Here is a 27,968-nt window from a genome sequence, read left to right on the forward strand (position 1 = left end):
ATTTGTTTGTGGATTTGTATGTATTTGTTTGTGGATTTGTATGTATTTGTTTGTGGATTTGTATGTATTTATTTGTGGATCGCACTGCATTTATTTGTAAATGGCTTCACATTCATTTGTGGATTTATGAGACTCATCTCACGTCGCTGGATTCACAAATGCGTTTTTTTCAACATAGACCTGTCTGTAGCCAATCAGATGTCAGCCTCATTTTCAACCAATCACATGAGCGCAGCTCCCCCCTCCCCTCCCCACGAGACTGGCAGCTTTGTTGAATCAGGAAATAAATATTGTAGCCGTCGATGTTCACCCAGAGCTCTACGATACCTCATATCAGTAGAGACCGGACCAAACTATGTGTATAAATGTTATTTCGGAGTTCCTTTTTGTTGGTTTATTGCCGTTAAATCACAGCCAAATCAGTTTATGTTGTGTTCATACAGCTATGGTAAACAGCCGACGTGTGGCTCGCTAGACACAGTGAATACAGTTCGATGAAATCCACGGAGCTCCTCCGGACTATGTTATGAACCAGACATGACGGCGTTTAGTTCCCCGTGATATCTGGGACTTCCACAACACATACTAAGCAGAAATAGAGGTTATTTTTTCCACAGTTGATGGCGGACAGTTGAACGGCTATCAGGGCGATAAGCCGCGCCCCCTCACCGGCGTGTCCAGCGCGATTTACCGATTCACACGAATGAACACAAATAGTCCCCCGGCGAGACCGGCGGCGCGATTAACGCGACGCGAATTGTGTTTAGTGTGAACGCAGCATTACGCTAGCAGCCTCGTGGCCTCATTGTTTGTACCATATGGTTTACACACACATAGTTTGGTCCGGTCTCTACTGATATGAGGCATCGTAGAGCTCTGGGTGAACATCGACGGCTACAATATTTATTTCCTGATTCAACAAAGCTGACAGTCTCGTGGGGAGGGGAGGGGGGAGCTGCGCTCATGTGATTGGTTGAAAATGAGGCTGACATCTGATTGGCTACAGATAGGTCTATATTGAAAAAAACGCATTTGTGAATCCAGCGACGTGAGATGAGTCTCATAAATCCACAAATGAATGTGAAGCGATTTACAAATGAATGCAGTGCGATCCACAAACAAATACATACAAATCCACAAACAAATACATACAAATCCACAAACAAATACATACAAATGCAGAAATATATTTGTGATTTTTTTTAACATTTATATAAATCGTAATTTATTTATTTGTGCATTGGAATGTATTTGTGAATTGTTCTGCGTGCATTTGTGAATCTTTCTGTGTGCATTTGCAATTATTGAGACTGATCTGACCCCATAGTGTGGGGGATTAGACACAGGAGGATTCACTCCGGGGCAGACAATCACAATGGCGGGAAAACATACAAAGGCAGGACGTGAAGTGAACACAGGACAAGAGGCAGGGAACATCAAAATAAAACAGGAAACTAACTTAAATACATGTGAGATCGTCACGATCTTGGTTTTGGTTGTCATGTATGATATTTGCCTATTTTTTCATTTGGAAGTACAGTGAGTCTATGCCTGTTGTATAAAATGTGCTATAGAAATATATTTATTTTAGCAAATTTGATAGAGATTGAGGAGACTTCAATACTTTCTGTAGTATAAACGTATGGCTGGTATAAGTCAACAGTGTGGGGCTGCTGCACAACATTTGTACTAATGTTTGCAGAAGTTGATATTGATAGCTGGTAAACACAATTTTACATGGGTTTAGTCACTATTTTTACAATGTTCACACAGAAAACATTAAAATGTAACTGGACAAACGATACACTATTGCATTAACATGAATTTCCTTGCATTGCAACGTAATTCAAAGCATCTTTGTGTTATAGAATAATATGCATTTCTGATGATGAAGTTATGCAAAATAGAGAGCAAAACACTGAATTCTCTGGGATCATAGAATAATGCTGAGGTATAAATGCCTTTCTTATCGGGCTTTATTCATTTAAGTGGTTAGCAGCCCAAAATATGCACACTAATGCCTCCTTAAAATCCCATTTCTTCCATTGCTAATGCTAACCCAACGCCCATTATCTTTTAATACCACACACTATGTCAGTTGGATTGCTGTGGTTGGTCTGTTTTTATAGGTTCTTTGCACTTAACATTCACTAAATGATAACACTGAATGAGGCTAAATCAGCATATACTGGATGTTTAACAGTCCAATAATGTGGGAAAAAGTATTGTTGCTGAGAGCTCAACTGGGGTGAGCGTGCAGTACGAAGAAGAGAAAGTAACGAAGGTAACAGTGTCTACAAGGGCTTTTCACATTTGGATTTGTTAACCCTGGGCTGACCTTGACCCAAGGCGACAGCAAGCCTATGGCTTCTCTTGTTAACTGCAAGCAAGCACATACATTGTTGGGGTGTCATTGAAAAACCCAGCTCTGAAGTGGAGATTACGTAGCCCTAGGTTTTGGATGGGAATATCCCACATTCCACATCGCAAACTGTTAAACAGAGGGGAACTCTAAGGGTACAACCAGACTGAGTGTGGCAAGTTTAGCAGGGACATTCACCTCTCCTTCCATTCTACAAGAAGTGGCAAAACCCCCACAAGTAGTACAGAGGTTTTGAGGTGTTAGACCTAACTTCATGAAACTATATGGCAGTGTGTTTGAACTCGAGATCGGTTGTGGTCTCGAGACCAGAATCGACTACATTTTTCTACGATATTGTCTCGCTACAAGACAAATTGCACTCTTGATTGTATTTCAAGACTGGTCAAGACTCTTGGTTGTGCTTGGCACTAACTGTAATAGCTCTGGATCGGGGACTGACTGGCCATCGGGAAGTTCGCTAAGACTTGACTTGGCTTCTTATGTCAGTAGTTACTGTTCGATCATCGGCAGTGGCGTGGGCCACTCTGGCCGCAGACAGCACAGAGCTGAAAGCTGCCTGCCAATCTAATACTTTTAATATTAAGCGGGGATACCAACTACCCCTCCCAATTTGGACTAATCCTTCCTTGTGTTGAAATCGAACCTGCTCAGTCATTACATCGTGAACGTGACTAGTGTTACAGTTCACCTAAGCTTGCCTGGCTGATCTTATTTTGATTCACTGCAGAGGTGACGAGCATACACGAAGGAAGGTGTCAGCGAGACGTCTTAAAGGGCTCTCCAGCATCATCAGTTTCTCTTTATACTTAAAATGACTGCCAATAAAGGTTCAGCTCTTGCCCTGTGGCTGTTCGCATGAAAGGCTTCTCCAAATACATTGCAGTACTAGCATGTCCCTGCACTGGATGTTCACCCACGCACCATTGAAGAGCTGGATGGCGGGGTACCTTGGGAGCCAAATGGTTACAGCATATTACTTTGTTGCATGTCAGTCCTGATATTCCAGACTGTCTCTATTCTGTCATCCGTCATATAAAAGGTGAAATGTACCAAGAAAAAAGAAAAAAAAACTGCATTCATGATTTTCACATAAAACAGCCATGGAACTTCTTCCAAATGAGAAAGAAATTGGATATTTATATTCAGCAGCCATATCAGCCAGTATTATAAACAACGTCAGCCCGGTAAACTAGATTTAAAAACAGGACGCGGCAGCTTCGGTATTGGTATTTTATGGAGCTCAGCAACAGGTGTGTGTTGTCCAAATAATTGTCAATTGCAGTGAAACTATGTTTGTCACCTACACATTTCACTGTTATAGCACAGGCTGGAGGCAGATGTGTGACATTAAACAGCTTGAAGGCATCATTAAGTGAACACATCGCTCTCCCTCTGCCTTAGTTACACACACAGAGTGGAATACAGACCTTGTTTTGTCATTCATGGGACTACTTGTGTTGAATGATTTGCTGCATTAGAGGCAAAAGCTGATCTCCTTCCTTGGGCCTGGTTATGCACCAACAGTGTTCAGCGCAAACAAGCTTTCTAGGTGTTTACATGTCCTTGGCGCCTGATGTGAATGGCATCCTTGACCTTTCTCCGGCAGTCCTCTGACTCCTGGTTGATAACTTTGACCTCTTCCTAGTCGAAACAACACAGGGATTACAATCTCCCTTATAGACTATCGCTTGTCCTCAAGATGACTCAAGGTCCTCCCTTGGATCATGTGATGAAACTGGGGCCAGGTTAATTCACTGCATGAAGACTGCGAGATGTGGTTGAAAGCTTATAAGTTATCCAGATAAATATAGGTCCAGATATCATCTATCAATGTATAAAAAGCAGTGATTTTAAGGCTGAGCTGTGTGCACAATTATTAGGTAAGTTGTATTTTTGAGGATTAATTTTATTATTGAACAACTACAGTGCTATCGGTCAATCGAAAATGTTAATAAACCTCAAACCTGAATATTTAAGAAAGTAAAAGTGAGGACAATTTTAGGACAATATCTATGTGTACGCAATTATTATGCAACTGCATGAAAAACTAAAGTTTTCCCATCTCACTTGTTTATTTTCTCTGTTAAACTGAGAATAATAAACAGACAACTCAAAATGTACAAATAAATATTTGACATTTCAAAAAAAAAAAAATCAGTGACCAATATAGCCACCCTTCTTTTCAATAACAGTATTCAATAACAGTAATAACAGCCTTCCAATCATGGATTCTGTCACTTTCTTGATCTGTTGACGATCAACGTTTTGTTGCTATTAGGCTGCTTCAGCGTTAGAACTTTTGCAGTTTCTGTTTATGTAAAGTAGGTGTGATTTAGTTTCACTAGGTCAATTGCCCTGTTAAGAGCCAGGGGAGTGCCTTGCACTCCTGGCAGACAATGAGCAATCAGTAGACAGCTGTCTTTAACCACTGCTCCTCCGGACTATGTTATGAACCCATACAAGACGGCGTTTAGTTTTCCCGGGATATCTGGGACTTCCACAAAAAGTACTCAGCAGAAATAGGTCATTTTTTTCAGGTCCTCAACCTTGTTACATCTAACCACCCCACCACGTGCTCCCTTGACCCGATCCACTCCCCTCTTCTTCAGTCTATTGCGACTTAACTCCTTCCTTTCCTCACCCACCTCATCAACACATCTCTTGTTTCAGGATGCTTTCCCACAGCTTTTAAGACTACCAGAGTCACCTCCCTTCTGAAGAAACCATCACTTGACCCCTCTGATGTCAAGAACTCTTCTATCCAAAACGCTTGAACGTGCTGTCTTTAACCAACTGTCTTCCTATGTCCACCAGAACAACCTCTTGGACCCCCACCAGTCCGGGTTCAAGGTGGGTCACTCGACAGAGACAGCCCTCTTTGCGGTGACATAGTAGCTTCACGCCACGAGAGTGAACTCTCTCTCTTCTGTCATTCTCCTGGACCTGTCTGCAGCGTTTGACACGTTGAACCACCAGATCCTCCTCTCCAACCTCAGGCTCTGCACTCTCCCTGTTTGCATCCTACCTGACGGGTCAATCCTACCAGGTGACATGGAGGGGGGCCGTGTCGGATCCACACATGCTGACTACGGGGGTTCCACAAGGTTCAGTCCTGGGCCCCCTTCTCTTCTCGCTCTACACAACATCTCTGGGTTCTGTTATTCGCTCGCATGACTTCTCTTACCATTGTTATGCCGATGAAATCCAGCTGGTCTTGTCATTTCCCCCCGGTGACACTCAAGAGGAGGCACACATTGCTGTGTGCTTGGCTGACATCTCGAAGTGGATGGCGACACACCACCTGAAGCTCAACCTGGACGAAACCAAGCTACTGTTCCTCCCGGGGGAGGGTTGCCCGCACGAGACCTGTCCATCACCATTGACGAAACTGTGGTGACGCCAACTTGGACTGCGAGGAACCTGGGTGTGACCCTGGACGACCAACTGTCGTTCTCAGCAAACATTGCATCGGTTACACGCTCCTGCTATACAACATCAGGCTCTTGTCATCTCCCGCCTGGACTACTGCAACTCACTACTTGCCGGAGCCCCGAGCTTGTCCAGAAAGCTGCAGCTCACCTGGTGTTCAATCGCCCCAAGTTTTCCCACACAACTTCCCTTCTCCGTTCTCTACACTGGCTCCCTGTAAGAGCTCACATCCAGTTTAAGATTCTGATGCTAGCCTACAGGGCAGTGAAAGGAACAGCTCCTTCCTATCTCCAGGCCATGGTCAAGCCCTACACCCCCGCCCGACCACTTCGCTCTGCTGCCTCGGGAAGATTGGTTGCCCCTTGCTCAGAGGTCGCTGTGGCCACTCGACCCGGTCACGGCTTTTCTCTGTCCTGGCCCCACAGTGGTGGAATGAACTCCCCACTGATGTCAGGACAGCAGAGTCGCTGCCCATCTTTCGGCGCAGGCTGATAACTCACCTCTTCAAGAAGTACTACCCTGAGCCTTCCACTCAGCACTTATTGTATTCATATTAGTTTGTTTCTGCACTGTACTTTGGCTCTGGTTTACGCTCTTAGATGCTTGTTTAACGAAGGAGATGCACTTATGACTTCTGGTGACGAGTAGTTCTCTTGAATACCTATGTTGAATACACTTATTGTAAGTCGCTTTGGATAAAAGTGTCTGCTAAATGACTGTAATGTAATGTAGCCACACCAAAGTCCTACAGCTCATCTTTAATACCAGCTAGTTGGACCTTTTCGGATTGAAGATGGACTCAAAATCAACTCCCAAACCTACTGCCAGGTTTCAGAAGACACTTTATTCAAGCAGTGGTAAAGGAAAAAGTCTGCATCTTTTAAGAAGACCATGATTTTTATGCAGGACAATGCTCCATCGCATGCATCAAAGTACTCCACTGCGTGGCTAGCCAGTAAAGGCCTTAAAGATGAAAGAATAATGACATGGCCCCCTTCCTCACTTCCTCACCTGACCTAACCTCTATTCTTAAACAGGAGATTTATGGTGAGGGAAAACAGTAGACCTCTGAACAGTGTCTGGGAGGCTGTGGTTGCTGCTGCACAAAAAGTTGATCGTCAACAGATCAAGAAGCTAATAGAATCCATGATTGGAAGGCTTATTATTGTTATTGAAAAGAAGGGTGGCTAGATTGGCCACTGATTTTTTTTTTTTAAATGCCATAAATGTTTATTTGTACATTTTGAGTTGTTTGTTTATTATTCTCACTTTAACAGATGAAAATAAACAAGTGAGATGGGAAAATGTTCGTTTTTCATACAGTTGCATAATAATTATACAAACATAGATATTCTCCTAAGAAAGCCAAAACCTCACTTTTACTTTCTTAAATATTCAAGTTTGAGGTTTATTAACATTTTGGATTGACCGAGAGCACTGTAGTTGTTCAATAATAAAATGAATCCTCAAAAATACAACTTACCGTCTGTATCCGGCATGGTTACACATTTTTGGTTACTATAATTCGACCACTGATTGAACTGTACAGTTGTCTGTGGTTACTAAAACGTATTAGTATTAATGAGCTTAACCATATATTAATAGTATTTTTTAAAAAAAAGAAGAAAACTCCAAGACACTTATTTGGCAAAAAAGTCACAACCTTTAATCAGATTGCTATTTCATGATAAAACTCCTAAATTCAATCTATGATTGTACACATTAAGATAGAGCTGGATTACAACCCAAGCATAGCAGGTTTTTTTGGACTGACAATGGTTTGGTAACCAGGATAAGATAAGACCAGTCAGCAGGAAAAAGTGTTTGCATTATGCGTAAACCCCGGCTGAATGAATCTTTTTTTTTATTTTTTACATTTTGTCAGAGCAAGTGAGTTCAATGTGCAGTGCGTAGAGCAAGTGGCATAGTACATCGAGCAGCCATTGTTGAAATGTATGTTATTATTGAAGGTCCACCAGGGCCCTATTCCTCGTACGTAGTTGAACTAAGTCGATCAAATGTCCTATTATCCAGCTTAAATTAACTCGATGATTGACATCAGGCTATCTCGGTTCCTCAAAGGCTGATCCGCGCTCAAACAGTCTCGTTAATTTGAACCAGATGTCAGACAACAGGATCGTTGCGCGTGTCCGTCCTACTTCAAAAGGGGGAAGCGTCGATCACCGAAACCATGATTTTCTAACAGTACAACGGCAAATAAACTCAAAGAAAGAGCCTCTTTTTTTCCCGCTGACGAGCAGGAGATGATCATGAACGCATATGAGGAATTCAAGACCATAATCATGGCAAAATCTAACGCTGCGAGGGCTAGACGAGAAGCATGGCAAAATATCGCAGACGTCATTAAATGCGCAAGTGTTGGGAAAATGTATAGGTTAATTTTAAGAGCCTCATCACCCCAATCAATCAGATGATATTACTTTAAATGTGCTGCTGGCAGTAGGCTTAATGGAACGCATCATCCAATGAGTTCTATAGCGACAATAATTATATCAACTCTTTCAGAATAAGTAGATAAAAACAAGCCCAAAGAGTATCTAATTGATACGAATTAATAGATACTTATGAGGATATATGTAGGTGTATGCACTTATGTATCATGTACTATGTATATATATGTGTGTATATACATGTATGTGTAGATTACCATATAGAATAGGAGTTTGAATATGTGTGTGCGAATCTGTGTATGGGCGGATCAGTGTGTATGTATTATTCATAATCAGCAGTAAAAATAAATTGTGTGTGATTCTCTCTATTCTTATCATGAGTCCACCTTAATCATGTTCTACAATAATGATATCTATGGTGTACTAATAATACTGTCATATCATTATGAGTGCTTTCAACCATCATGTAGTTCAACCAGCCATCAAGAGGACACGGGAGCAAGTAAACACTAAGCACACAAACATTATTCAGAATGGTGATCAATACAACATGTGCCATGGTGATGTAATGAACACATCCAGAAGTTTCTTAATCGCCAAATAAACTTTATGAACAGCACGGCATGCAGCGGCTTTCCCGATGTTCTCCGCATCACCGACACTGTACAAACATGAACCACAAAGCAAAAAAGCGCGAGGCTGTGATACAGTCTGTGAGACAGTCGATGGCGTGTGGTGTTCAATGTACGGCTCGGGAAGGTCTTTAAATAAATGATTCCTTGTCGGCAGAATCGATAGCGCTCGTACAGGAAGTCATCATGATGTGATAACGGATCTTGACGATCTCGAAGAACTCTCTCCCTATAAAACGCTAATCTGACTAATATCGCTTCCTCATCGATGGATCTCTGAGGAAGGGAGCTGACACTTGTTTCCGGGGGAGTGGCAGCTTATCCAGCGGATCTAGCTCAAGCCTGCTCTGGAGCAGGTTCAGGCTTATGGATGTGTTGCTATGGTGATTTTTCCAAACTTGCTTCGAGGAACCGAAAAGCCTCACTTATGTAATCTCATCCTGGAAATTATCCGGCTAACTCAGTTAGCCACGTACGAGGAATAGGGCCCAGGAGTTGGTGGCTTGGTCAAACAAGAGACTTTCAACCAAGAGGCTGCTGTTCGTGTTCCTTTTGAAACCAATAGCTAACATTGACTTTACGCTTTTTACGTAGCGTTGCTTTGCTTTTTAAGTACGAAAAGTCACCAAGGGTGGTTATTATTTATTTACAGTAGTCACATTGTTATCCCCATTACGTTAGGTTATTACTTCATTATTTTAACAGAAACTACAATCTTTTTTTCGAACCTTATCCAAGCAGTTCTGTTGACATAACAACCAATTATTTCACATTTACCATGTGGATCCGTGCGTTTCTGCATGCGTGACACATGCTGTTATGAAATAAACCTGGGGTCTGTCAGCAAGATCCAAAACATACTGAGTTTTTGTATACTTTCTATCCATGTAATGATTGAACACTATTATTGTTGAGCTAAAACCATGGTTCATAACCCCATCCTGTTTTGAAACAAACAAATCCAGGAACTGGGATGGGAAAAAGAGCAGGCCAATCCTGGACAAAGGTTTTCTTGGTATGTCAGTGTTCACTTGGTCTCACACGGTTGTGAAGCCTCTCATGCCCACAAAGGTATGGCATGAGAACACAAGCATAATTGCGAGATCTAAGCTCTCAATGCATTTCAATTCTTTATTTCCTTTCCAGAGAAAGGACACTGACTTGTGAACAGAAACTTTGAAGATGCCTTGCTGGGGATTTTTGCCTAATTTCCATTACAAAGCTCAGTCACTTTGTTATCACAGTTGGAAAATTGCACGACTTTTAATCGACAAATAGAAGTCTATTTCTCTTTTGTTAACAAAATGTTTGTGAGAGAATAAAGTGCTGGTTGTATCAATACTGAGTGCCCCTTACCCTAAATTGAGTAGATACTATAAAGGATGCCATTCAGATAACAAAATATGATCGACCACACTTCCTTGACCTTGATAGATATTGTCTTATCTCATCTGAATACATGATTTGCAGCTACAAAAACTCTATTCACTTTTGTAGGACTTTGTTTTTGGCACTCACTTTGAACTGTTGCAAAAAAAAAGAAAAGTATATTTCCATCCTCTCTATAGCTATACCTGTTCTGAATGAGGAGATTCTCAGCCACTGAGAGACTGACACCCAGAACCTTTCAAATGCTTTATGCTTTCATTCTCAAGCACAATCCCCCAAAATGCCCTTTGGGAAATACATATAGGTGTTAGACGGGGAGGGCCATGTTAATTTGACGAAATATGAAGACATTCTGAACAGGTATTTGAAGAAACCTGCTGCAACAGTTGGAGTGTTGGGAACATTTTATGTCCCAGGTGTCATTGAAATTCTCAAGTATCTAGAGACTGTTCAGAGTTCAAGAGGAGGGCGGTATCAGGATTACTTTTTACAATCATTAAACAAGCTGGAGCTACTGTGCAATCTTTGTATTTTCTTTGAAATTCACCCCGATGTAAAATGAGCACTGGATCATCACTACATGTTGAGCACCACTTTAAAAAATGGGTCGACATAATGGGAAATACACTAATTTGCTTTCTTGATGAAGGTAAGATGGCAAGATCGATATAGTCTCATTCTGAATTTTACATAGGTAACTAGCTGCTGATGGTCAGTCAGATATTAATAAGAAGGATGATTTAAAAAATAGGATAAATAAAGAAATGACTACATAACTTCAACCTTGTCACATTTTAAATAACCCACATTATAAAGCCAGTGTTAATCAACGCATGAATCATGCAAGTTCAACGGTAGTGACATGGGGCCCCTTAGATTTCCTAATGAGATGTCATTGCAAATTTGCCATTGGTTGTTTTGGAGGGTGCAGCGCGGGGGAACCAGCTGTTTGGCTCCTTTACTTTACTAGTGTAGAATAAAAGCATGGTGGAGTTAGCAAGCTAGCTAACAATCGAGCTGCTAAATGAGTGAAATGTTACACCTCAATGCTTCATCTGCACACTCTTGTCACAGAGTAGGAGAGCACATTGCTATCACCAGATGAGTGACAACTTTGTTTGGCTCATTTATCTGTAAACAGTGTAGCATGAAAGTATGGTGTAATCAGTCAGCTAACTAGCCAGCTAAATGAGTAAAATCGCACACTTTTCTCACAGCAAAAGCTCATAATAAGGAACATAGCCGTCGCAGCTGTGTCAAGCATTTGTCATACGGAAGTGGGTGTGGTTTCATCTAAAGTGGTTTGGAAATATGATATATATCTACCATTAGTAGCTTCTGTTTACTGTACGCCTTCACAACAGAGACATCTTCTCATCTCACTCTCGGCAAGAAAGCAAATAAAGGTACTCCTAAAATGATCATCTATTTCTTTAATTCTTTAAGCCAAACATAAAACATGCAAATGATTAGAAGGGTCAGGTCATTAGCTTAATGGCATATAATAGCATTGCATGTCCAAGCAATAAATGGGCAACTGACAGATATTCCAGCCAGGAACTTACTTTAAGTAAAATTCATCTGCTTTTTCAAATGCTGGAATTCTTTTTTTTTTAGTGGTATCCTCAGACCTTCAAAGTGCTTCACTGTGCCTGTTCTATTTAGGGAGCATCAATACAAACCAGCATGGCTGTTGTTCATGACATTTCAAGAGCAAAACAAAAAGGAAAATGGAGTTCGTAAGAAGAGATAGGCCAGTGTACTTGCCACAGAGATAGTCTAACACAGCAGGTGTTAACGCCGAACCATTTGTCCTCCAATTTGTGTGTCACTAGGTTGTGATGAGTCTATGTAAGCGGCAGTTATAGTTTACTCCCTTTTATGACAAGTGTTCTTGGTTTCTGGGCTCTTTTTGTTCATTCCTCATAAGGTAAATGACAGTCAGTTATTAATATCATACATTTTCATGACTACATGTATTACATGCACACTGACATCTTGCTATTGTCCTGAATATGACAACATTTTAAATTTGATACAAGGCATGTTAACAGCATATTCAGTTTGGATATGCCAAAAGTTTGCAAGGTTTTTTTGTTTTAAGTTTTGCAAAACGGAGCAGTGATGAAGGTAGACCACAGGAGCAACATGACTGCAGTTGGAAATGAGGACAATTTAAGTAAAAGGGCGTGGCGGTAGAACGTATGACATTATGGTGTTTTAAGTCAATAGGTACGCAACCTGAGAGTCGCCACAGAAAGAAAAAAAAAGTAAATTGAGGTCACAGAATAAACTGTGTAGAAAAACTAATCAAAACAATACGTTGAGGTGCAATTATCTGACAGTGGTTGCACAAAATGTAACCAGTGGATGTGCCATGCGTAATTGTGACTTGGCAACATCACTTCACTTAGACACACACCGGGATGCACTGTGCTAGCTCTCTGTATACACTAATTAACCAAATGTGGGAATTAATATAATTTAGGGACAAATTTTATCCCATGCACACAAATTTGTTCATTGTGGCCTGAGTATATATATATATATATATATATATATACATACACTTGTTTTTTGTCTCTACTACCACCCCCAAAATTTCTGAGTATGCATGGCTGCATTTTAACAGCGATATCAGTACAATATTCATTTTCATTAGCCATGCAAAATATGATTAGGATTATGGTCGTATTTTTAAATAAGGGCAAAATCTGAATATTGTGCATGTTAATGTAGTCAGTGAGTGGATAATGAGGAACTCTTTGGTTGAATCTCTCTGGAGAGGTCTTTGGGTTTATGAGCTCACTTTTAGATTTACGACTGCACGTCAGCAAATTGGAGCTCATTCATATTAGAAAGGTCAAACTGTGCCAGTCCACAGAGTTATTCTTTCTGCCACATTGAGGCTCATTGGCAAATGATCATTGATCGATTGTACCTCTTTCCCAAAAGCTTGTTAAAACATTTTATGTGGGAGCCATGTGAAGCACAAAATGGACATTACATTTTAACACAGGTGTCTAGTGTCATGAATTAATTAAGCCAAATATTGAAATTCATCCAGAGCCCATAGCAGTATAACTACTGTACCATCACACACTGGAATATTCTAAAGCCTAGTTATCTGTGGAAATAAATGCCAGCAAGAACAAATTAGCTTCAGCATATCATCCGCAAACCCCACTGTGCAGTACTGTTCCCGGTGCATTAAGGAAGCTTAAAAGACCTTATGTAATTTCATAATCACTCATTTCTATCCCATGCCGTAATTAAAGACTAATGCTTAATTAAAGACAACACTGCAATAATAATTCATCTTAATTTCAGCAGGAGCTGTTCAAGACAGGTGATGTCAAAAACAAAGTTATGACGACAGCTGCTGCTTATTATAATGGTAATGACACTCTGCTGTCAAAGGGCTGTCACTGATTTTTAATAAATGAATGCATTTGACATGAAAGAATTTTCTTGACTGAATGGAATTCACATCTTACTTTTCTGGGCGGCCCACAATTACCAAGTAATAGTATATTGCTTTACTTACTATTCAAAGTTGTCCCACTCCTCAAACATATTGACATTAATTTCATCCCTCGATACTTGAATATGCTGCAAAGAAAATCTCGCTCTAGCGTAAGGAATTAATTGACTGATATTATCTCATGATTAGGTAAGTTAAACCTGTGTCAGTGTGCATGAATTAAAGTCCCATTAATGACGTCTTGAGGCTGTATAGAATCACCCCTTAATATAATGTTTTTGTATGCAGCACAGAGTGATTCTGCTATCCCTGGGGTTTAGTCGGACTAAACTGTACAGTTTGTCTTTAGGGCAGTGCTTAAAGAGAGGCTACACTCTTGTTAAAAAAAAAAGGATTTATCCCCTTGGGAGCATAAATGAGTAAATATTAAGCCATTCTACTGAATGATTACAACATATCTTGTGTGCAAAGACAATGCAGCTCAATGGTAGCACAAGATGAATACTCATGAGGTTTCCAAAATGAAAAGAGGTCATCCTCTGGGGAGTTTGAATGTGCTAATGAAAAAAATAAATCATGGCAATTATGAAATGGTGCTTTTTTGGGCTCCTGACCAAAGTGTTGGATCATCATCCTTGGTCATCAATGATAGCTGGGCAAAAAGATGGTATTGTGAATTATACTGTTCTCCTTCACTCTAAAACCAGTATGATTTATTTGGCTACATGGGGGCAGCAGAACAAGCTGTACACAATATCGTCATATTATCCAACAAGCCAAATCAACTTCAACAGTTGCTCATTCACACATTTAGCATTCACAGGGCAACAAATATTTCTGGACTCCCAAAGGGATTTCAGTAAAACTGAATAATATTGTTAGTAAACTGAAACTAAGTAAAAACGGTATCCTTTAAAACCTCTTGAACCCTAGGCCTATTTTTAGCCCTGTGTTCTAAAATGTCCTACCCTTATGCAAAGGGGCTTATCTCGCTAACTACAAGGTCTATTTGAATAATTTAAATGGCAAAATAACACAAATAATGTGAGCTTTGTTAATATGTATACATATCATTGTCTATCTTACTGGTAAATGCTGAAACGAATGTTACACACAGCTCAAATTGAAAATGTTCAGGTTCGTTGTTTTTTTTTGTGCCTAAAAAGCACTTTTATTGATTTTAAATGATGCACAGGCAGGCCTAAACTCTCCCAAATCATATCACAACATGTCAGCAGTCCTTTAAAAAAAGAAATTGGCTTTGATAGAGTGAAGTATGCCTGAGAAATCAATGCCGGTGTACAGGTCAGCTTTGGTCAGCCAACGTCAATTCTGATTTTGTAAGGCGCCGATATCGCTGTGTTATTGTACTTTTAAATACTATATATCTATATATTTCACTTCTTTTATCACTAATAGTGTTCAATCTATCTAATACAGAAGTTTAGCATCATTTTGAGAGCCTGGGCCATATGAAAACTTGTAAAATATGGCTAATTTTCATCAGAATTTCAGTTTTACATGATGTATTTGAACCTAACACAGCCTGTGATTGGCCGATTTGCGCAATTCCCATACATTTGAACCCGGAATACTCTGGGCAGTGCAGTCTTTGGTTCTTTGAGTTGTTTACAGAATTTTAAGCCAATAAAATAATCGAAAACTGTGATCCGCCCCCATGGGTCAAACCCATTGGCCAAAACTGAAATTATTACTCATTCGTCATAGACTCAGTTTTTTTAACAGCACAGCAGAGAGACGGCTTCGATATGCCGGCACAGATTATTCTTTTTTTTTTTCGATTTTCATCCAGGAAACATCTAAAAGTTGATATCTGTGGCAGATCAATAGTAACTTTCTAACGGTTTAAAGTAGAATAATTTGGAAGCGATAGTTCGATGCAGTTTGTTCTCCTCGTGCTGCTGGATATGAAGTGTGTGTGTGAAAGTGCCGTAGGTCGCGGCTGGGATCGACAACTGAGAACATTGCTCGGCTTCTCCTGGTGAGAAATAGGTGAAATTGTGGTAGTACTTGTAGTACCTTGAAGTACTTTGTGTATATATATGTTTTTGAGTGATTAAAATAAGTTACATGGTCCATTTGATCAGAATGTCTTCGTCATGTACGTTTTTGAAATATTTTAAAATATCATTTCATTCGTTCTCAAAAGCGATTTGTACTACATGTGTACACTCTTCTCCCCCCCTCTAAAACCCCATTTGGGGCACTCTCGGGTTAAAACTATACTGAAACAATATTGCCTGTTTAAAAAGCTAATAAAAAAAGAACTTAAAAGGATAAAGTATGAATTCTCGTCAACTCTCGTGACATTGAACCACAGGAATTGAAAGCCTTACACTACATTTACAGGAGATTGGGCTATGCTGCAATTGTTTCACATAGGACACAAGGATTACATTAAGTATCAATGTATAAAACATATTTTGGCCACAAATAAATATGTAGCTAGCTACTTCTGACATATTTTACTTTGCTCACACCAAAACAAACCAAAACCACTGTAAAACTAAATGTATAAAAAACCGAACTAAAATGAACAAACGCAACTAAACCAAAATTAAATTGAAAGGTCGAAATAAAAATAAAATAAAACTTTGAATGTGGTCCAATGGTTTGGTGTCCACCAACTGTTGAAGTGAATATCCATCCTTTAACTGCTAAATCCTTCAGGGGGACATAAAACCAAAACAAAGAGAAAACAAAATGTTCACTAACAAGGACCAGGTCAATAACAATGTGAGTTTCGAGAGGTTTATTGCATGATGGAATGATTGTTAGATTTAGGAAGCGGAAGGGAGAGGGATGTTGTAACCGGTTGTATATGGACCCAAATCCAACACACAAGATTCCAGGGAACTTTGACTCTTTATTTATTTATTTTCTTTGGCTCGAAGCAGTGGAGTTGGCACCAATGTGGAAAAGATGGTCCGAGTAGTCTCGGGGGTTATTCCGGATCTTGCTAAGATATGGCGAAAGTGGTAGTGAACCCTGGACTGCGTGGCCCCTTTGCCGAACGGGGATCTTGTGAGGAAGTTCCGCTTGCTGGACTTGAGCTTGGGCTTGAGTAGTCGCGGATGGGTTCGTACGGCGTTGGGTATGAGTCTTTTCGGAAAGGTAGATGAGCTGGAGTGGACCGTATTGGTTGTTCTTGTGGCATTTGAGGTGATAAGACGACTGGGTCGGGAGGATGGATGTGATGTCTGATCCGGTGATGTCTGATCCGCGACGGATGGTGGTTGGAGTTCGAGGTCTTGAACTTGGAGACACGAAGGAAGCTGGCAAGAACGTGGACTTTAATACTTTGTCCGTGAAGGGAGACAGCCAGAGTGGAGTGTATGGATGCCACGGGTGAGGAGGTCCGAAGTGAGGGGCAGACGTTTAGGCATAGGGCGTGGTTCGGCTTTACAGAGACCTTCGAGTAGCACAGCGACGTGTGAGTGGGTAGAGGCTGGGCACGGAGCCTCTGAGGACAGTTTTGCGAAGAAGTTATTTCCGCTTGTGTAAACCCTTATGGTGGAGGACTTGATCTTAAGGAGGGAATGGGTGAATGACTAGTAAGGATGTCGAGTGACGGGAATGGAAGGCTGAAGGAGGCGTGAAAAGCTTCGAAGCAGTTCCGTGCGGTGAGGTACAATGAAGTGTTTGAGGGGCGACGCTGTTGAGGATGCCATCTTCAGAAGCGGAGATTAGGTGTTCTGGTTGAGGGGTCTTAGCCTCCGCATAAACGGCATTGTATTTAGACAATGTGACCGTCCTTTATTAATATTGTCTACGACGGCGCTATTGTCTAAGTAGATGGCAATGGTCGTTTTTTACCGTTCATGCCCCAAAAGAATGGCTGCTATGACTATGGGATACGTTTCGTAGATCGGAAGGAGTGAGGGATGAGAATTCAGACAGCCATGTGGCTGAATCTGTGAAAAGCTGGATGTCTTCCGGCTTGGTGATGTGTTTGTCGTAGAAGAAGGAGATGCCGTTCCAAGAGGAGAGGAACTGGTGTCATAGTTTATACAGCTCATACAGGATGTGTGGCAAGGAGGATTTTTGTTTATTCTATTAATTCTATTTATGTTTATTTTATCTGGTGGAGGAAAGCAGAGTGTTTAGACTGTGTGTTGGGTTTGAGGAAGGCAGTGGCGGGTCGTGGATTTTATACCTGGGCCTTCAGTGCTGTTCTACACTTCTAATAACCTCATTATGACGTCACAGCTACGGGTTATTATTTGTTTCGTGTAAAAGCCGCATATTCACATAACACTGCAACATTTGACAAATGAAATAAAATGTTACATGAAGTTCAACACCTAGCATACAAAACACAAAATGCAGAGTGCAGATACATGAATACGAGCATGACGGGATGCTGCGTCATTAACGGACAATATAGTCCAAATCAATGTAACACAATGACAAACTCACAAGAGCAGTCGCATATATTCGTATGACAACAAAACAACAAATCAATCCAGCAGACCTGCAGCGGATCCACGCATTCCACCACACGAGCACGAGCCATTCAAATATTATTCAGAAAAACGCCACGATAGACAAATGAACAGTAGTAACTAGAGGTAAACAAACGAAGTTCACTTACCAAATGCTGTCTATCCTCCTTTCTTTGTTGACAAAGAGTTTAATCCCAGTACATCAGTTCCAGTAAGAAGTCCTTCTCGATTCAACCGGATCCGCCGCCGGTTGGTTGTCCACGGTCCGCCGCTGTTCGGTCGTCGTCTTCGACCGACGTTCGGTTGTCTACCGCTGCCGGTCGGTTGTCCGTCTTTCACGGCCGGTCGGTTGTCTGTTTTCCGCCGCAGTTCGGTGATCGTCTTCGACCGCTGTTCGGTGGTCGTCTTCGGCCGTGGACCGGCGAAGGGCGGGCCGCGGTTGTGGAGCTATTTCCCTGCGAACGTGGTCGTTGAGTTGTAGATCCACTCGAGTCTCTCCAAAAGTACCAACGCTCAGTTAAAATGAAACACATTCCCAGCCATAACATGTGCAGCGCTTCTCCGACGCTGCATACAAATCCTTTTCCTGGCTGGTCAGGGCTGCTAGCTGTGGGGTCGTTTCTTACTGTCCAGTTTGTTCAGAAATATCCTTCCTGAGAAAAGCGTTCCCAGTAACTCCGCCACTAAATCCGTTTCTCCTCCTTCTGCCATTTGATATTAAAAAACAAAGCTAGGTAAAATGTCTTTCAAATATTTCCACTTGAACTCTGGCTACTACAACCAATGCTAGCAAGCATTATGTTTCGCGGGCACATAGTCACGTGCCCGCCCACTGACCAATCACAGCACACTCTGCACCTTGCTGGCAGAGAGGCATCGGGACACTGAGCTGCAGTAATGCTGACGTAACTAGGCCTGCAAACCGCTCTGGTGCGTCCATGAATCTCAAACTAAAGATCTGATTGGTTGAATCAACAATATCGTCCCCATTCAACTTAAACTGCACATGGCAGCACTGGGTGAGTCTGCAGGCTTGGGCCTCTTTTCTTAATAGAGACACAGAGGTGAAATCTGATTGGATAAAAGCTCTACTTAAAACAAGCTGCACTGGAAGCAGAGCAACTGAGGAGCACAGTAGCTGTGCAATGAGAAAATAAGATAATGGGAAAAATATTTTTATAAATTATAATACATATAAGAAAAAATTAAATGTATTTAAGAAAAAATATTAAATTATAAAATAGCTATAACTTTGTGATTCTGTTTAGGCCAGCAGAGAAGGCTTTGCAGGCCCTGACGGCCCGCCACTGGAGGAAGGTAGCGTGACGGTGAGGAAGTCGTCTACGACAGTGATTTTCAACCACTGTGTCGTGAGAGGTAGTCAGGTGTGCTGTGGGAAAATATCCGATTTCACTTAATTTGTCCAAAATTAATGTATATTGTAAGAAGATTGTAGAGAAGTATGAAAGCATAAAAGTATAATTATTACAACATATAACCTGTTTTATTTCATGATAGAAGTGATCTAACAAATAACCTGTTTTATTTCATGATAGAAGTGATTAAACATAAACTGCATGGACGCCTTATATAAAATAGTCACTCAAGCCTTGTATGATCCTTACATCCTGTGTTTGACCTGAAAATAGGATGACTCATGTGTGAGTGACACATGAAACCAGGGTAGGTACCAGTCTCAGACCAGCATAAAAGCAGCAGCATAACTGAGGAAACTCAAGTCTTTACCCTTAGGGGTGACTGGAAGATACTTCTGCTATCAGAAGACAGCATGAAAAAGAAAAAAAAGAAGAAAAAACTCATATCGAAAGCTGACTGAGAGAGCCTGTTAAACCAGGACTGATAGTATTAGCTTTTGTAGCACCAAGACTGTTTCATTGAATTGAAATTGTTGTATGTGACTGTGACAGCCTTACCATTTGTAAGTGACTGGGATCCAAACTAAGTACTCTGGTTTTTTAGACTAGTTTAACCCTGTCCATGACAAGTGTAATACACAGGTGACGACTGACTTACCTTAAGTTCCTTTGGTAGCAAAGGAACTTAAGGTAAGTTCCCTGGATGAAGACTTGGCAGTGTTAGTCAAAAATGGTGAGAAACTTAAAATAAGCAATAGTAAAGTATTGACGATCTACATAACTATTCATACTGGGTGTTAAGGTGTGTTCACACCAAACGCTGCGCGAATTATTCGCGTGAGTAGTGTTGAGGCTGAAGCTACTGGAGGAATCGCAAGGCCGCTGCTGTGTTTACTTCTTTCTGCGCAGGCGCATCAAAAAGTAACTCGATCCGGTCCAAATTCAAAACAGTATTTAATTAAACGATAACAACTTCAAACTGATGATGACAATTACAATCTAAAATACACTATCGATAGTATGCATCTCGAGAGCAGAGACCACGTGCAACTCCACTCACAGGTCCGACCAAGTCGGGTTCTGCAAAGCGAAGTGCCATGGCCTCCCGCACGCCCTCGCAAACATTCCTTTTATGTCCTTTGATGGTCGGAAAGTGTCCAAAATCTGTCGTAAAACACTAAGGCCGTCTTCTGGGGTCAGTGATTGGCTTCCAATCGCTCTGACCCCTCCTTCATCGATCCACTGCTCATCTCTGTGGCTGGCCTCCTTGTGACATCACCTCTGACCTGCCCTCTGTCCTGCGGCCGCATGGTGTTACCCAGGAGTCCTCTCTGTTGTTTTATGGCAGTCTGCTTCTCATCAGTTGTCTCCGAAAAGCCTCGCCTTGAATTCCCTAACTTTCCCTGATGGCTATTCTTTACAGTGTTTAAATCCTCCAGTGTTTATGCTTTCATGATTTCAATACATTCAATGTGTCAATATACTGTAACCTATAACATCCTTCATGTAAACATATTATTCATTCTTTAGTAAATATTTTGTGACTAACATATTTTACCTTTTATTATTGTGACACCTCTATTCACCACTAAGGGTGTTATAAATTCTACTAAATAATACTTTTAATTCTTAAATTCTCCACAGTAGATTACATACAAAGTCTATGCACAGACGCGATGAGACTGGAGTGATGTGAATTTGCGATGGCGACAAACGGGCCACGATTGACGCAGTCAATCGGCAAATGCCCCAAACGGGTGAGTTGAAATTGTTCAACTTCGGCGAAAAAATTGCGTGACGCTGTGGCACGATAGCCTATCAGCGTTGAGATGTTTCTCCTGTCATCACTGACATCCTGCCATTGTTGAATCAGGAAATAAATACTGTAGCCGTCTGTGTTCACCCAGAGCTCTACGATATCTCATATCAATAGAGACCGGACCAAACTATGTGTATAAATGTGTGTGTGTAAACCATATGAAAAAGACAATGAAAAAGACGCTGCCGTATTTACGTCTATATGACGTTATTGTGAGTGTTGATGGAGCTGCTACAATGTTAGCATAGCCTAGCACCGATCGATCCGAGCTCCATTGAGAAAACAAGTATTTTAAAAGTGATTTGCTTGTCGTCTTGCGGAGAGAACTAACAAAACATGAATTCAGACTTCATAACTCTGGCGCATTTACAGAAATGTTTTTATTAATGTGCACTGTCCCGTATCAAATACACCACTAAATTAATCCAACTGAGAGCGCTACCCTCAGAAAGACAATAATTCCAAAATCTTAACGATTCAGCTAAAGGGTCAGATAAAAGGCCAACGGTATTTTCCTGACACCTCTGTGGGACATGAAAACCCACCCAATGTTGGTCGGATTACCGACGGAGTTACCATCAAGCCTTTCCCCGGTGTCGAGGGATGGGATGCCGAAATCGGGATCTCTCCCCAGGTTGTTGGAAGGCGAGGGCGGACGACTTCGGAGTTGACGGAGAATGGTTATCAAGAGCTGCGGGGAACGTGGATGGTAATAAAGTGGACGAACTCCAAGGAAATGTTCGGTTTCAGAAGGACTTCAGAGACTGCTGCGTCATGGGCCTTCACTGAGACATGGCTCACTGAGCGTGACCAGGACACCGACCTGTCCATCGACGGTTTTGGAGCTCCATTTTGTTTGGATCGAAAGGCTGAAGTGACAGGGAAAACTCAAAGTGGTGGGGTATGTTTATACTTAAACAAACGATACTGCACCTCTGTGACTGTCAGAGAACGCATCTGTATGCCAGATGTAGAACTTTTATCTGTATCGTTGCATCCTTTCTACCTGCCCCGCGAGTTTCCACAACTTTTTATAACAATAGTGTACATCCACCCGAAGGCAAATGCCGCCTCTGCCTCCAGCACTATCTTTGATGTAGTGCAAAAACTGCAGTCAACTTCACCTGATGCACCAAACTTCATATTGGGTGATTTTAACCATGTCTCCCTTAAAAAGACACTTACAAATTTTTATCAATATGTTTCCTGTCCAACCAGGCGGGACAAGACATTAGACCTTTGTTATGGGTCAATAAAGAACTCTTATAACTCACTCCCACTAGGCTCTGCGGATCATAACTGTGTGCACCTACTGCCCATATATAAAACTGTGTTAAAGAGAGAGAAAGCACAGACAAAGGACATAAAAGACTGGACAGAAGAATCTGTGCTCTGCCTACAGGAATGTTATGACTGCACTGACTGGGTCATGTTTAACCAGTCTTGTGGTGATGATTTGGATGAACTTGTTGATGTAACATGCTCATATGCTACCTTTTGCAGGGACATGATCATTCCTTGTAAGCAAGTTAAAATTTACCCTAATAACAAACCATGGGTGACCAAATCTGTTAAGTCCAGCATACAGAAAAAGAAACTCGTTTTTAAACAGGCAGTTGCCTCTGATCTGCATATAGCCACCAAAGAGCTGAAAATAGAAATTTTAAAAGCAAAACAGAAATATAAAACTGAACTAGAGAAGAAGATGGCTGCAAACAACCTTGGCTCAGCCTGGTCAAGCATGAAAACTATAGCAGGCCTCGGGAATCAAGTCAAGTCACTTTGGATGGCTTTAATTCAGATACTGAGTTTGCTAATGCCCTCAATCATTTTTATATTCGTTTTGATACCTTTGATTTTAGTAATGAAATTCAGGAACTGAATAACAAACTGAAAGACAGCACTTTGACATAGACCAAAAGGATGTGGAAAAAGGCCTTCCTTAAGACAAGAGTAAATAAGAGTCATGGACCTGACAACATCTGTGGTCGTTTACTTAAATCTTGTGGAAAGGAACGGAGTCCTGTATTCCACTACATTTTTAATAAGTCTTTACAGGCACAGCATGTACCTAAGTTCTGGAAGGATGCTGTGGTAGCCCCTGTTCCCAAATCCAGTTGCCCCAAAAGTCTAAATGATTTTAGACCGATCGCTCTCACATCAACATTTGACAAACTGGTAAGGTCAGAAATTTTAAGAAAAACTGAGCACTTATACTTGCTTATAGGCCACACAGAGGAGTAGAAGATGCCACAGTCACTTTGTTTAATTTACTTTTTAAACACTTGGAGGGAAATGGATCTCATCTTAGACTTCTATTTGTTGATTTCTCATCTCATTTTAACACAATTCAACCCCATATTTTAAAAATTAGGCTTCTAGAATAATTTGACTTAAGTCACAATCTTGTCGGCTGGATTCTTAACTTTTTAACGAATAGGACACAAAGAGTGAGAGTAAATGAAATTCTTTCTGACCAAGTTTGCTCCTCCACTGGCTCCCCACAAGGATGTGTGCTTTCGCCCCTACTATTCATCCTCTACACAAATATGTGTCAGAGCAGGAATGAAAAGGGTCAGACAGTGGAATGTGTACAGTCTTACAAATATCCTGGGACAATTATCGACTCAAAACTGAACTTTGAAGCAAACTGTGTAGCCGTGTGCAAAAAGGGGCACCAGCGTTTGTTTTGTTTGAGGAAACTCTCCTATTTTCACATTGACAAAACCATGATGACCTTATTTTATCGTGATTTTATTGAATGGATTTGATCCTTTTCTTTGGTATCATGGTTTGGAAACCTATCTTTAAAGAACAGAAAGTCTCTGGATCAAATTGTGAAATGTTCTAGCAGGCTGATTGGTGAGTCACAGCTTAACCTAGAGTCCCTGTACACCAGACAGCTACAACGGATCACCGGCTCCATTTTAAAGGATGACTCCCACCCTTTGCACAGGGAATTTCAGCTTCTTCCTTGTAGACGGAGGTATATGGTCCCACGGTGCAGAACAAAGCGGTATAAGAACAGCTTTGTTCCAGCAGCCATCACTCAGGTGAACAAACCGTAGCATAGTGCACAGTTATAGAAACAACGTTTGTGTACTTATTTATTTTATTTGATTGACTGATTTTTAGCCTTGTGTACTTTTTATCATGTTTGTCTTGTTCTCTGTGTTATTTGTAATGTCTGTCGAGATGGATGCCTCGCTCACTATTGCAAACCAAGTCTACCTACGGGTACCAATAAAAGTAACCTGAACCTGAACCCAAGCTGGGGAAAACAGTGTGTGATTTCCATCTGGGTTCATTACTACTTGCGACCCTTTTTGCCTTTAACAGAGTCACGGGACCCATCATTAATATTAAAATATTGATTAGAGCAGCTTTAGGTTTTGAAGCTCATCTTATTTTACAGTCCTGGGTATTAAATAGTTAAATATTTTGATAATTTAACAAAGGCATATACCAGACATATTTCAAGTAGGTTCATTAGTTTCTGTGTTGATTGCTTTAAAAGACGTGCGTAAGCCTTTGTTTCTAAAAAAGCTGCTAATTAAAGTGATATTGCCTCTTATTATTATCTTTCTGTGTCTCGCATTAAAATACATAAACATAGACAAATGCAGTTTGAAATTATTAAAAAATACATTCCAACTCCCGTCCGTACTGCTTCTGTGTGCATGCAAGCTTCAAACCCAGCCATCCACACGTTGCAGGCCACAATAAAAGATGCTCCCCAGGGCTGTGCAAAGTAAAGCATCACTCTCAATTTACAGCACTCCGTCTGCCACAGCAGGAGTGGTTTGTGCAGCAAAGGTGAGCCTGACAAGCTGCTGAAGTACTTTTGTTCCTCACGTCCACCAAAAAAATGAACTTCCTAAAATGTGACAATGTAGTTAATTTAGAAGGTGACATCCACTCAAAAGTAAAAATTAATGATTGGTTTTCATAATTATTTTTAAAGATGTAAATAATGGTCCGCTTCATTGAATCTCAGCCTTAGCCTTTCCCACAGGATCGCATTCTGTCTCGGCGAGAGAGCATCAGACGGGTGTCAGGACCCTCCGATGTTACTGGAGTTGACAGGCGAGTCCCAGGGCATTGTCACCCTCTCTCACAGTGTTATCTCAGCGTGGATAACAGCGGGATCTGTTAGCAGGTGCCATTCAAAGGTGCGGGGGGGAGGACCTGCACTGGGTTGGCAAACTGCTGATGCCACTTGAGCTAAAAGGTGATCCCTGACGGGGGACAGATAAGGACATTTTCATTTCCATAACCCTCGCGGAGAATTCCCATGGATGTGCCACAGCTATGTGCTCTGCGAGACTGGTTCCATTGTATTGTACGTGAATCTAATTGCATATTATAAGAATGCCAAGGTATTTAAGTAATTATCTGTATTTAATTTATATCACACACAAGGGATTAATCTGTCATTATTGTATCAACAAAAACCCATAAAATGACCAAAAGCAAGGATGTATTGGCTACACATGGCTGTAACATATGGGGTCAGATCAGTCTCAATAATTGCAAATGCACACAGAAAGACTCACAAATGCAAACAGAAAGATTCACAAATGCACGCAGAACAATTCACAAATACATTCCAATGCACAAATAAATAAATTACGATTTATATAAATGTTAAAAAAAATCACAAATATATTTCTGCATTTGTATGTATTTGTTTGTGGATTTGTATGTATTTATTTTTAAATCGCTTCACATTTATTTGTGGATTTATGAGACTCCCCTGACGTCGCTGGATTCACAAATGCATTTTTTTCAACATAGACCTGTCTGTAGCCAATCAGATGTCAGTCTCATTTTCAACCAATCACATGAGCGCAGCTCCCCCCTCCCCATGAGACTGGCAGCTTTGTTGAATCAGGAAATAAATATTGTAAATTGTAAATATTACTCCGAAATAACATGTATACACATAGTTTGGTCCGGTCTCTACTGATATGAGGTATCGTAGAGCTCTGGGTGAACATCGACGGCTACAATATTTATTCTCATAGTCTCTTTAGTCTCATAATACCCACAAATAAATGTGAAGCGATTTACAAATAAATGCAGTGCGATCCACAAATAAATACATACAAATCCACAAACAAATACATACAAATCCACAAACAAATACATACAAATGCAGAAATATATTTGTGATTTTTTTTTACATTTATATAAATCGTAATTTATTTATTTGTGCATTGGAATGTATTTGTGAATTGTTCTGCGTGCATTTGTAAATCGAATATATTTGTGAATTGTTCTGTGTGCATTTGTGAATCTTTCTGTTTGCATTTGTGAGTCTTTCTGTGTGCATTTGCAATTATTGAGACTGATCTGACCCCATAGTAACACACCAGTTACTAGAGTAGAAGAAGAAGTAGAGGTTGTGAACAGGAAAACATAACAAGTCGCCATGGTCATCTAACCCATCTATGAAAGAATGAAGAAAGGTCTTCAAGAATTAGTTTGTTGGGCAGGTTTTTAAAAGTTATTTAATGTCAGATATCATTGGCCATGTTTCATGCTGTCTGGAGACGGAGACGAGCATGAAACATGTTACAGAAATGTCGGAGAAGATGGTGCCTTCAGTCATGTGAGTTAACTGTTTGCTATGTCAGCATTTATATAGCAACAAAGGCACAAAAAAACACCTTAAGCAAGCATGAAACATTTTTTTACAACTTTTTCCAAATGCGATACATCCAAACATGTGAATGGAGACACCCTCACCCTAATGACACCAATTTTGAAAAGTGTTTATCCACATGTGAGATTTTATGTACAGTGTGTTTTTGTCTTTATTCTTGCCTGGAAATAGGTGACGTCACACAAGTATGAGCACCTACAAGTATTGAGCCATATTTTGATTGATGTCACTAATGTCAAATGTTATGTAAATTGCTGCGCTGTCTCCTTCAATATATTGCCAGACCACAAATCGGATGGAACTGCTGCACCCACATAGTCTTGCAGCATCTTTTTAACTCAAATTCTTAATGAATAATATCTATGGATGCTTTTCTGCCAAGCTGAATCTTTAATTGTTGCTTCTGAAGTGATGGATGAATAATAAATAAATCTAATAGAAAAATACATAAAGTTGCATGAATAATTTGAATGGCCACTTGGTTGGAACAAGCTGGAAACCCAACACTTGCATATTGTCAGTAAATATATTAGCAAACAATTGCTTAATATCACTTCCATGTTTTCTGGCAATTTGATGAAGGTCAATGCAATGTTCAGTCTCCTTTCAGTTATGCTTTCTGGCTCTAGCTGTACATACCTGTTTATTCAGCTGCTAAAACTATGTTCACTAGTTAGACACTAACTTTGTCTTTCTGCCGTCTGGAGCTGAGCAGGTCGTGAACAGTGCGTTTAACAGAGCTTCATCACTGAGAGCAGTAGCTGGAAAGGGTGTTGGTGAGAGTCAACCAATAACAGTAAAGTCGCAGGCCTTCAACCTGAAACAATAAGTTGAGAGATGGAGCTGAGGGGGAATGCAGAGTGATACATCTCTGTGGGTTTGTCACAACAACCAACTCCAAATAAAAAAAA

Source organism: Pholis gunnellus, assembly GCF_910591455.1.
Source record: "Pholis gunnellus genome assembly, chromosome: 15".
Taxonomy (NCBI): Eukaryota; Metazoa; Chordata; class Actinopteri; order Perciformes; family Pholidae; genus Pholis; species Pholis gunnellus.